Source organism: Cupressus sempervirens, chromosome 7 (genome assembly GCF_028749045.1).
Source record: "Cupressus sempervirens isolate cs-2001-9-10 chromosome 7, ASM2874904v1, whole genome shotgun sequence".
Taxonomy (NCBI): Eukaryota; Viridiplantae; Streptophyta; class Pinopsida; order Cupressales; family Cupressaceae; genus Cupressus; species Cupressus sempervirens.
In genome coordinates, this window is record NC_143124.1 from 392,288,726 (window position 1) to 392,300,836 (window position 12,111).

Genomic DNA, 12,111 nt, shown 5'->3' on the forward strand with positions numbered 1-12,111 from the left:
ACTACCCTTTTTCGAACAACCCAGTTCTATAATAATTTACATTGAATCAATATCCAAATTTATAATTTAGTCAAATAACATTCATTATTAATTAACTTAATTAAACTAATTTTAATTAAATTAATCAATATTTATTAGATCTAATTATTTATTTTAATCCCACTACTAAAAGTTAATTTATTAATATTTAAACAAAATTAAAATCTACAACTATTTTTATACAATTAATATTTATTTATTAAATATTTAAAAAGTTTAATATATTATAAAAATTAAATATATTATAATTTTTATTATTTAATATTTTTAATTAAATAAAATTCATTTTTTTAATAATTAAAAAAAATTATATAATAAAAAACAAATAAAAAAAATGAAATCTTCAAAACGTTTATAGCCCGTCGGCTTTGGCCGCAGGCCTGCGGTCGCAAGGCCTGCGGCGGCAGGTACTCTGTACCTGCCATCGCAGTACCTGCGACGTAGGTACTGTCGGCCTGCGCCGATAGTGGGGGCGGGTACGGGGTAATTCCCTCCCCCCCACTAACATTAATATATATACTTTTTTTTTAAAAATATATTTTTTTATATATATGATTTTTATTTAATTCTAATAACAATAAAATAAATTTTATTTTAACAAAAATAATTTTGTTAAATTCTTTTTTTTTTTTTTTTTTATAAAGCAATTTCTTCAAAAGGGTAAATATGAAAAAATATATATATATATATATATATATATATATATATATATATATATATATATATATATATATATTTATTTATTTATCTAGAACTTTTCAATTTCATTAAAACAAAACCCTTATCAAATTAGATCTCAATTTCTAAATCAAGAAAACAATGGTTCTAATTAATTCATCCAGTCCCCATGAATACAGAAATTATTGACGAATAATTAATAACTTCACAATATTGAAAGCTTAAAACTTTTATCACAAAGAATTCAGATCTACAAACCCCAGACACGAAGAAGGCAGGAAGGGATAATTTGCATATCTAATGGATAAAAAACCACAAGATCCTACCTGATCTTGATGCTATTATGCAATCTCCAGGAACTGTATGCGAAATCGCTCCTCTCAATACCTTCCCCTTCAAGACTTTCTTCGTATCAGCCTTCTAAAATTTGCTTCCAAAAATTGTCTTCCTCCCTAATTCCCGTCCAAATTCCTCTCTCTCAAAAATGAACCCCCAAAGTTGTGATAAGCAAATTCTCCTCAATTCGGGGCACTAATTGTGCGTTTACCCGAGAAGACTCTTTGCACAACTCAGTTAACTTAAATTAACTTTTATTATCTTTTCTAATTCTTTTGCATTCAACTTTCATGCACATTAAGTTGAATGATTAAATAACTTTATTTAAAATTTCACTTGACTTCAATTCTTAATTAATTTATTACTTTAAATCTTATGTGCACTTTTAAGAAATTAAAATAACATTATTAATTTTTATAATTTAATCTTTTAATTTAATTCTTATATTTAACTCATGTTTAGATCATGCGATCTAGAATTCTTAATAAAATTAATATCTTTCAACTTTTTAATTTATTTTAGAACTTAATTGATAACATATTTAATTAATTTAAATAACAATAATATTTAGCATTTATTTAAAAATGAACTCCAAATATATTATTATTAAATTAAATAAATATTATCCTGTTCTAACTATATCTTAAACTTTAATTTCCAACTTTAATTCTTTTATTTATTTAATTAATTAATTAATTAATTATAAAGATATCATAATAATTCCTTATTAAATTAAATCATTAATTTGTCTTTTTAATTAGACTTAATTAATAGAAAATACACCAAGGACTCAAAAAGCAACATACGAAAACCCATCATAGAAAAATACATACCAAATCAAACAGAAGGGTTATAATCACCAAATTACATCATTTGATGCATTCGGAGGGTACTTAACTCAGATACTTGTCCTAATTATCAATTAGGACAATTGGCTAAAGGGTTTAGGATTTGGACTTAAGAGTTTATCTCCCCTCTCTTACCATTGAGACAGTGCGATAGGGTACGCTCATCCTGACAATTCAGGGAAGTCGATACCCGGTACCTGCAACCTGCATAAAATCCACGCATGTACAAACACAATATTCTAAGCTAAATAGGCAATGGCAGGAAGTGGTGCATCGTGTAGATCCCGACTAGCAGGTGACTACGACTCCCTTCCTTAACCATATTAGAAACACCATACATAAATAAAACAACACGCACACCATACACATGCAGTATGGGGTAAGTATCCATAAGAAACACATGGAATAATGAACCATTTAACTAATTATCATCGATAACTGAAACCATTGAATAATCATCATACATGCACGAAATATAGAGTACCAAGTAATCTCATCATATAATAAACTGAGTGTAAACATCCTCTGATAATCTCTAAAATAATGATACTACTCATCAAACATAAATTGGCCTAAAAGAGTTTGGCAAACATATCATAAATGTAGCTCAAAAAATGTAAACTAGGGGCAGGCACTACATCCACCCCCCCTAGACTTAGGCTTACTCCTGGAAGCCTATAAACAAATAGGGATATAAATCCCGTAATCTAGATGCATCCTCCCATGTCGCTGAAGAGTCATCAGTAGGGTCCCATTGGACCCTTACCTGCTCTATGGTTCGACCCCTGAGGGTCAACTCCCGCTACTCCAGAATACGTATTGGCTCCAAAGCCAGCTGCCCGTCCTCTACCTGTAAAGCATTCCAATCAAGAATATGTACAACATCAGGAATATACTGTCTAAGTACTGATACATGGAAAACATCGTGAATGCGAGCAAGGCTGGGCGGTAAAGCAAGACGATAGGCAACTGGACCAATCATCTCAAGAATATCGAATGGTCCCACAAAGCGAGGTGCTAGCTTCGAGCCCTTTCCATAACGGATCGGACTCTTCCGCGGACGCACTCTCAAGAAAACCTTCTCTCCTATAGCAAACTGCTTATCTGACCTATGAGCATCAGCATACTTCTTCTGCCTATCCTGTGCCGTTGTCAAGTGCTCTCGGATACGCACCACCTGTTGCTCCATGTCATGAAGCATCTCTGGGCCCAACAGGATGCGATCCTCAAGGCTATCCCAACTCAAAGGTGTACGACAAGGGCGTCCATATAAGGCTTGGAAAGGTGCCATGCCAATAGAACTGTGATACCCGTTGTTGTAAGCAAACTCCACTAGGTAGAGATAGTCCTCCCAATGAGTCTGCCTATCCATCACATACATCCTTAACATATCCTCGAGAACCTGATTCACTCTCTCTGTCTGCCCATCTGTCTCTGGGTGATATGCTGAACTGAAGTTCAACTGCGCTCCCAGATCATGCTGTAGTGATGTCCAAAATGCGGAAGTGAAAACATGATCCCTATCCGAAATGATCTTTCGGGGAATACCATGTAGTCTCACAATGTCACGCATGAAGACATTAGCTACTGAAGCTGCAATGTAGGAAGACCTAATTGGTGCAAAATGTGCCACCTTGGTCAACCGATCAACGACGACCATGATAGCATCATGACGATGAAGAGTCATAGGTAATCCTACTATGAAATCCATAGAGATGATGTCCCACTTCCATGAAGGAATGAGATTTGGTTGCAAAAGTCCTGCCGGATGCTGGTGTTCTGCCTTGACTCTCTGACACTCAAGACATCTAGCCACAAAATCAGCAATGTCGTGCTCATCCCGGACCAAAAGAATAAACATCGCAAATCTGCATGCATCTTCTTGACACCTGGATGTGCCGAGTAAGGTGCACGATGGGCCTCTGATAGGATCAATATGCGAAGCTCATCCAGTAGCGGCACATAGATCCTTCCTGAAAGTCTCAAAAGGCCATCTGACTCTAGGACATAGCCTAAAAACTTTCCCTCCAAGGATCTCCCTGAATTGATCTCGCTGCACACCTCCAGATACCATGAATCAGTGGGGAGTGCCTGAAGTATCTGACATCTCAAATCGACACTAAGAGTCATAGATGATATCACATGTTTCCTGCGACTCAAAGCATCAGCTACGACATTCTCCTTCCCCTGGATATACTTCACCTCAAAGTCATACTCGCACAAAAACTCCATCCAATGCCTTTGCCTAGCATTCAGATTAGGCTGCGTGAATATGTACTGAAGACTACGATGATCGCTATGTAGTTCAAATCTGTGTCCCAACAAGAAATGTCTCCATCTCACTAAGGCATGAACTACTGCTGCTAACTCAAGGTCATGTGTAGGATAATTCAACTCATGATCCTTGAGTTTGTGTGACTCATATGCAATCACTCGACCATTCTGCATTAGAACTGCTCCAATACCCTCGAGGGAAGCATCTGTACACACCATGAACTCACCTTCTGGATCAGGTACTGCTAAGATCGGTGCACTGGTTAGAAGCTCTTTGAGTTTCTGAAATGCTTCTACACACTTTTCTATCCAAAGAAACTTCTTTCCTTTCCTCTGAAGGGAGGTAATAGGGTGTGCTATTCTGGAGAAATTTTGAACAAATCTGCGATAATACCCAGCTAGACCCATGAAACTACAAATCTCCGACACAGTAGTGGGTGCAGGCCAATCTACTATTGCCTGGATCTTCGCAGGGTCTACAGAGATACCTTCGCCTGAAATAACGTGTCCCAAATACTGTATCTCTGATTGAAAGAAATCACACTTTGCTGCATTGGCATAAAGTTGATTATCTCTCAAGCACTGCAAAACTAAACTCAAATGTTCCTCATGTTCCTTTTGGGACTTAGAATATATCAGAATATCATCGAGGAACACAAGAACAAATCTATCAAGATAGGAACGGAACACCCCATTCATTAAGCACATGAAAACTGATGGAGCGTTCGTCAGCCCAAAGGGTACCACTATGAACTCATAATGCCCGTAGCGAGTTCGAAAGGCGGTCTTATGAATATCAGCCTCCTTGATGCGAAGTTGATGGTATCCTGACTTAAGATCAATCTTAGAGAACACTGTAGCTCCCTTGATCTGATCAAATAAATCATCAATCCTTGGTAAAGGATACCTGTTCTTTATTGTCACCTTATTCAGCTGTCTGTAATCGATGCAAAGGCGCAAAGAACCATCCTTCTTCTTCACAAAGAGCACTGGAGCTCCCCATGGTGATACACTAGGTCGAATACTACCCTTGGCCAAAAGTTCCTCTAACTGCAAACGCAACTCACTTAGCTCCTGAGTGGTCATACGGTAAGGAGCTCTAGAAATAGGTTCCGCTCCTAGAGTGAGCTCAATGCTAAAATCAATGTCTCTCTTCGGAGGCATGCCTGGAATCTCACTCGGAAAGACATCAACATACTCCTGTAAAATAGGGTGATCTAGGGTCTTCCTCATAGATTCTTCCTCATCAAGCTCATTTACTGAAATGGCAAATACCTGACACCCCTTATGAAAGCTTCGCTTAAGTTGCATAGCAGAGATCATTCGTAGGGATATAGGTCTCGGTATCCCCACAATCTCAACATCCTTCCCTTGGTCATCCTGACACATAATGGTCTTCTTTCTGCAGTCAATACTAGCCCTATGAGAGCCAAGCCAATCCATACCTAAGACCACATCGTAGGAGCCAAGAGGAATAACTCGAAAATCGACTGAAGTCTCAAACCCTCCTATGCTAAGTCCACACTTGTGAACTACCGAATCTGTGGAAACTTTAGCACCTGAGGCTAGTTCCACTTGCCAACCATGGTCTTGCTTAACCGACTCCAGCTTACACTTATCAACTAGAGATGGAGAAATGAAAGAATCTGTAGCACCTGAATCAAATAATACAGAGAGAGGTGTACCTCGGATAGCTCCTGTAGTCTTGACTACTGTCCCCTGATGGTCTGCCTGACGGTGATCCACCACTGCAAATACTCTATGAGATCCACCTGTATTTTCGACTGTAGGCTCAGATGCTGCTGGCCTGGGTGCTAAATACTGAGATGCTCGTTGTGGGCAGTATGCTGCAATATGACCAATCTGTCCACACAAATAACATCCCGTGCCTCTGCCAGATCCTCTCCCTATAGGTGGTGCATTCGATCGCTGTTGGCTACCCCTACTAGCAAAAGACTGGTTGCTCTGTGCAGGCCGAGATTGCTGATTCTGCCTATTACGTTGAGCATTGTGATTGATCCTAGAGTTGGATCCACCGCCACCACTCTGTGCCTGAGGGTAAAATCCCTTATGCTGCTGAGGCTGCTGCTGAGAATGCTGCTGAGAATACTGATTCCTCCTAGGGAAGGGAGGCTTCCTGATTCCACCGGAATTGTGGTTGCCCTTAGATCCTGCTATAGTAGGCGCTCCCACAAATCCCCCTTGCCCAAAGTTGACACTCTGCTCTACCAGGATAGCTCGATGTACCGCATCCTTGAGGGTCTTAGGCTCAAATACCTTAACACCCCCAATAAAATGGTTGTTCAAGCCTCGAATGAAATGTTGTGCCAACTGTGCTGGGTTGTCACTGAATCCCGAAAAAGGCATGAGCTCATAGAACTTGCACTCATACTCTACAACGGTCATAGTGAACTGTCTCAGGTTATGGAACTCATCTGCTCTATGCTGCTTCCATTCCTCTGGTAGGAATCGCTCATGAAAACTCTCCAAGAAAATCTCCCAAGTGACACTACCCATGTCAATGCCCAACTTCTTCTCCTCAATAGTCCACCAGGTGGCTCCAAATAACTCTAGATTGGTAATGGCAAACCTCGCTTTGACATTACTGTCAAAGTCCTGCATAGCAAAAATCCTGTCAAGGGCAATAAGCCACTGCTCAGCTACATACCCAGAACCTTGCCCATTAAAGGGCTTGATCTTGGACCTCTGAAGATCCTTCATCTGAGAAGATACTATGAATCTATGTCGATCCTTCTGAGGACTCCTAGATCTGCGTCTATGCTCATGCCCAACCTGGTGTGCTCTATCCTGCTCAAGAATAGGAGGTAAGCGATCAATAAGGGTTCGCATCATTTGCCTCAGATCAACCTCCTCAGAGTCGGCATGTCCCTCATCGTGGTTCTCTTCCTGATGCTCACTGACATGCTCTTCCCTATTCTCTTCCTGAATGGGGCTCTCATGGATAGACTCATGAACACTAACATCTCTGCCTCATCCACGACCTCTGCCACGGCCAAGGCTACGACCCCTAACGGAAGATCTCGTCCCAGATACCATCCTACAATAATATCCAAGACACAAGATGCTAAAATAACCATGAAACATACTACTGAAATACATAGATAAAAGACACATGTTTTGCAAACAAGATATTTTCAATTTTCAGTTTACCTATAATTTTAGTTTAAGTATAATTTCAGTTTAGAAGTTTTGAGTGTTGAAGTATGAATAAAATAGGTAACTAATAGTTTATATATAGTTTCAGTTCAACTAGCTTCAAGTTTTAGTTTAAGGTTTGCATTTTTATTCAACTAGTTAACACTAGTGGCGTTCCAATATACCCAGAGCTCCCAATGTAGAAACTTGGGCTCTGATACCAGATGTAACGCCCCGCCAAGGGATCCAAAAGAATTAACCTAAAGTTTCACTAAGTTTGCTAAACATTTTTTTTTTTTTAAAGTAAGAAAGTATGACATACACATCAAACAAATAGTAGCGGAAGCAATAACATGTAATCATCGACAAACATACATTGCAAGTTACATTTCTTAAAGATCCCAAGACGTTGAGTCACGTTTAAATTTAATTAATTCTAAGTCTAACAACTAACACATACATATAAAAGAATAATCAGAAACTCCAATGTCCATAATATACATTTGTTCCGAATGCTCCTTGGCAAATTAATTTGGAATGCTCATTCATCCACTGTACATGTCACAGGGTATGAAAGGCTTAAAAGAATATACATATGTAAAGATCAAGATACAACATCCTCAAATCCATGATACAAAGTACAGTAAAATATATGAAAATTATTCACCATACATGATACATCCATACATCCATAATGATAAAGCATCTATCATAAAATCTAACCATCCATCATACTAATCCAAGAACATAGTGTAGGTAAATGCCAATCACGAAAACTCCAGCCACGGTGACCACGGAACGGATCTCAATGGTAAGAGTAAAAGCACTACCACCCGACCGCATGGAACCTAAATGGTCCACTCCCACCGCGCTGAGGAGATAGTCTCAAGTCCCAAAATAGGATAACAAAACCTATAATCATAAATACTCTCTAAGTCCAGGAAATCCTATAAGTATGCTAACTCAAGGGTTCCTAAAAAGATCGACATCTATATCCCAGAGGTACCACAAGACACGTAGGAAACCTAATATGCAAGCGGAAAAGTGTCATCGCAAAAGTCATGTAGAAGTTACCCGAGCAATCCCTTAGGAATCTCGGGTCCCTATTGATCCTGCGGCCACTAGTATCCTCTCGTACTGACGAGGCATACTATGGAATGCAAGGTCGTAACCAAGCGTCCTCTCTACCCCATCCTAGTCTATACTAGCACTCATGGCATGGGAGAGAACATACAATTATCTTGTTAGGTTCATTTTCTCTCATTTAGTGTAAATATTTTCACTTATTAAAAATGACTTACAATGGGTTTCTCAAGGCAGCCTCTTAGGGCTCCGACCCCCATTGCAAGCCACTTCCCGACTCTACACATAGATAACCTACCCTAGCTCATGAACTCATAAATCAAAGAATCATAATAAAACCATCTCAGTCCTATGCGAGAAACTGAAAATATCATAAAAAGATAATCCACAAAATATATCAGTTCTTCATGAGCAACAGATAACATCAAATAGTAATCATGTAATCACGACAGTTCTCTATCAGCAACTGAAGGCATCAATGATAAGTCACAAAATCCAATGGTTCTCTAATGAGAAACCAGAAAGTAATACAAGTATAACTGATCGAGACTCATAAATGGTTATCAAATATAACTGATCGAGACTCAAAAATGGTTAAGTTAGGTATTCTTAAATACATACATCTCAGCTTCACACAAGGAAACTGGAAAGCAATCACAAACAGTAAACACAATCATGTCATAGAGCACTTCATCACATTACCATGGTCAGGTTAAGAAAGATCGAGACCAAATCATCAAGACATCACATTCACAAACCCCGAGCCTCTGGTAACAACCTGAACTGGTCAACGCTAAACCAACCCCAAAACATTCAAAGTACAAAGTCAACATCAAAGTCTCAGAGATTGGATCTGAAAGTATATTATTTAAGTTAAGGTAAGGTTTGTGTTTTAGTTCAATGTCGAATTCAAGTAACAAAGTTTTCACAACTACCCTTTTTCGAACAACCCAATTCTATAATAATTTACATTGAATCAATATCCAAATTTATAATTTAGTCAAATAACATTCATTATTAATTAATTTAATTAAACTAATTTTAATTAAATTAATCAATATTTATTAGATCTAATTATTTATTTTAATCCCACTACTAAAAGTTAATTTATTAATATTTAAACAAAATTAAAATCTACAACTATTTTTATACAATTAATATTTATTTATTAAATATTTAAAAAGTTTAATATATTATAAAAATTAAATATATTATAATTTTTATTATTTAATATTTTTAATTAAATAAAATTCATTTTTTTAATAATTAAAAAAAATTATATAATAAAAAAAAAATTAAAAAAACGAAATCTTCAAAACGTTTATAGCCCGTCGGCTTTGGCCGCAGGCCTGCGGTCGCAGGGCCTGCGGCGGCAGGTACTCTGTACCTGCCGTCGCAGTACCTGTGACGCAGGTACTATCGGCCTGCGTCGACAGTGGGGGCGGGTACGGGGTAATTCCCTCCCCCCCACTAACATTAATATATATACTTTTTTTTTTAAAATATATTTTTTTATATATATGATTTTTATTTAATTCTAATAACAATAAAATAAATTTTATTTTAACAAAAATAATTTTGTTAAATTCTTTTTCTTTTTTTTGTTATAAAGCAATTTCTTCAAAAGGGTAAATATGAAAAAAAAATATATATATATATATATTTATATATATATATTTATTTATTTTTTTATTTTTTTATCTAGAACTTTTCAATTTCATTAAAACAAAACCCTTATCAAATTAGATCTCAATTTCTAAATCAAGAAAACAATGGTTCTAATTAATTCATCCAGTCCCCATGAATACAGAAATTATTGACGAATAATTAATAACTTCACAATATTGAAAGCTTAAAACTTTTATCACAAAGAATTCAGATCTACAAACCCCAGACACGAAGAAGGCAGGAAGGGATAATTTGCATATCTAATGGATAAAAAACCACAAGATCCTACCTGATCCTGATGCTATTATGCAATCTCCAGGAATTGTATGCGAAATCGCTCCTCTCAATACCTTCCCCTTCAAGACTTTCTTCGTATCAGCCTTCTGAAATTTGCTTCCAAAAATTATCTTCCTCCCTAATTCCCGTCCAAATTCCTCTCTCTCAAAAATGAACCCCCAAAGTTGTGATAAGCAAATTCTCCTCAATTCGGGGCACTAATTGTGCGTTTACCCGAGAAGACTCTTTGCACAACTCAGTTAACTTAAATTAACTTTTATTATCTTTTCTAATTCTTTTGCATTCAACTTTCATGCACATTAAGTTGAATGATTAAATAACTTTATTTAAAATTTCACTTGACTTCAATTCTTAATTAATTTATTACTTTAAATCTTATGTGCACTTTTAAGAAATTAAAATAACATTATTAATTTTTATAATTTAATCTTTTAATTTAATTCTTATATTTAACTCATGTTTAGATCATGCGATCTAGAATTCTTAATAAAATTAATATCTTTCAACTTTTTAATTTATTTTAGAACTTAATTGATAACATATTTAATTAATTTAAATAACAATAATATTTAGCATTTATTTAAAAATGAACTCCAAATATATTATTATTAAATTAAATAAATATTATCCTGTTCTAACTATATCTTAAACTTTAATTCTTTTATTTAATTAATTAATTAATTAAATATAAAGATATCATAATAATTTCTTATTAAATTAAATCATTGATTTGTCTTTTTAATTAGACTTAATTAATAGAAAATACACCAAGGACTCAAAAAGCAACATACGAAAACTCATCATAGAAAAATACATACCAAATCAAACAGAAGGGTTATAATCACCAAATTACATCATTTGATGCATTCGGAGGGTACTTAACTCAGATACTTGTCCTAATTATCAATTAGGACCATTGGCTAAAGGGTTTAGGATTTGGACTTAAGAGTTTATCTCCCCTCTCTTACCATTGAGACAGTGCGATAGGGTATGCTCATCCTGAAAATTCAGGGAAGTCGATACCCGGTACCTGCAACCTGCATAAAATCCACGCATGTACAAACACAATATTCTAAGCTAAACAGGCAATGGCAGGAAGTGGTGCATCGTGTAGATCCCGACTAGCAGGTGACTACGACTCCCTTCCTTAACCATATCAGAAACACTATACATAAATAAAACAACACGCACACCATACACATGCAGTATGGGGTAAGTATCCATAAGAAACACATGGAATAATGAACCATTTAACTAATTATCATCGATAACTGAAACCATTGAATAATCATCATACATGCACGAAATATAGAGTACCAAGTAATCTCATCATATAATAAACTGAGTGTAAACATCCTCTGATAATCTCTAAAATAATGATATTACTCATCAAACATAAATTGGCCTAAAAGAGTTTGGCAAACATATCATAAATGTAGCTCGAAAAATGTAAACTAGGGGCAGGCACTACAGATTGAAGAAGTATCATCCTTGAGAATAGATTATAGGGGATAAACATGTAGGTATTCAAACAAGTGCAAGAACTAAATCTAGTTAATGTGCTAATATTTTTTTGTTATCTCAAATTGAACCTAAATCATATAAAGATGATAGTATGGATGAGTTTTGGGTTAATGCTATGAAAAAGGAACTAAGTCAAATTGAAAAGAATAAAACTTGGGAATTAGTGCCTAGACCTGAAGATAAAAATGTAATAGGTGTTAAATAGATC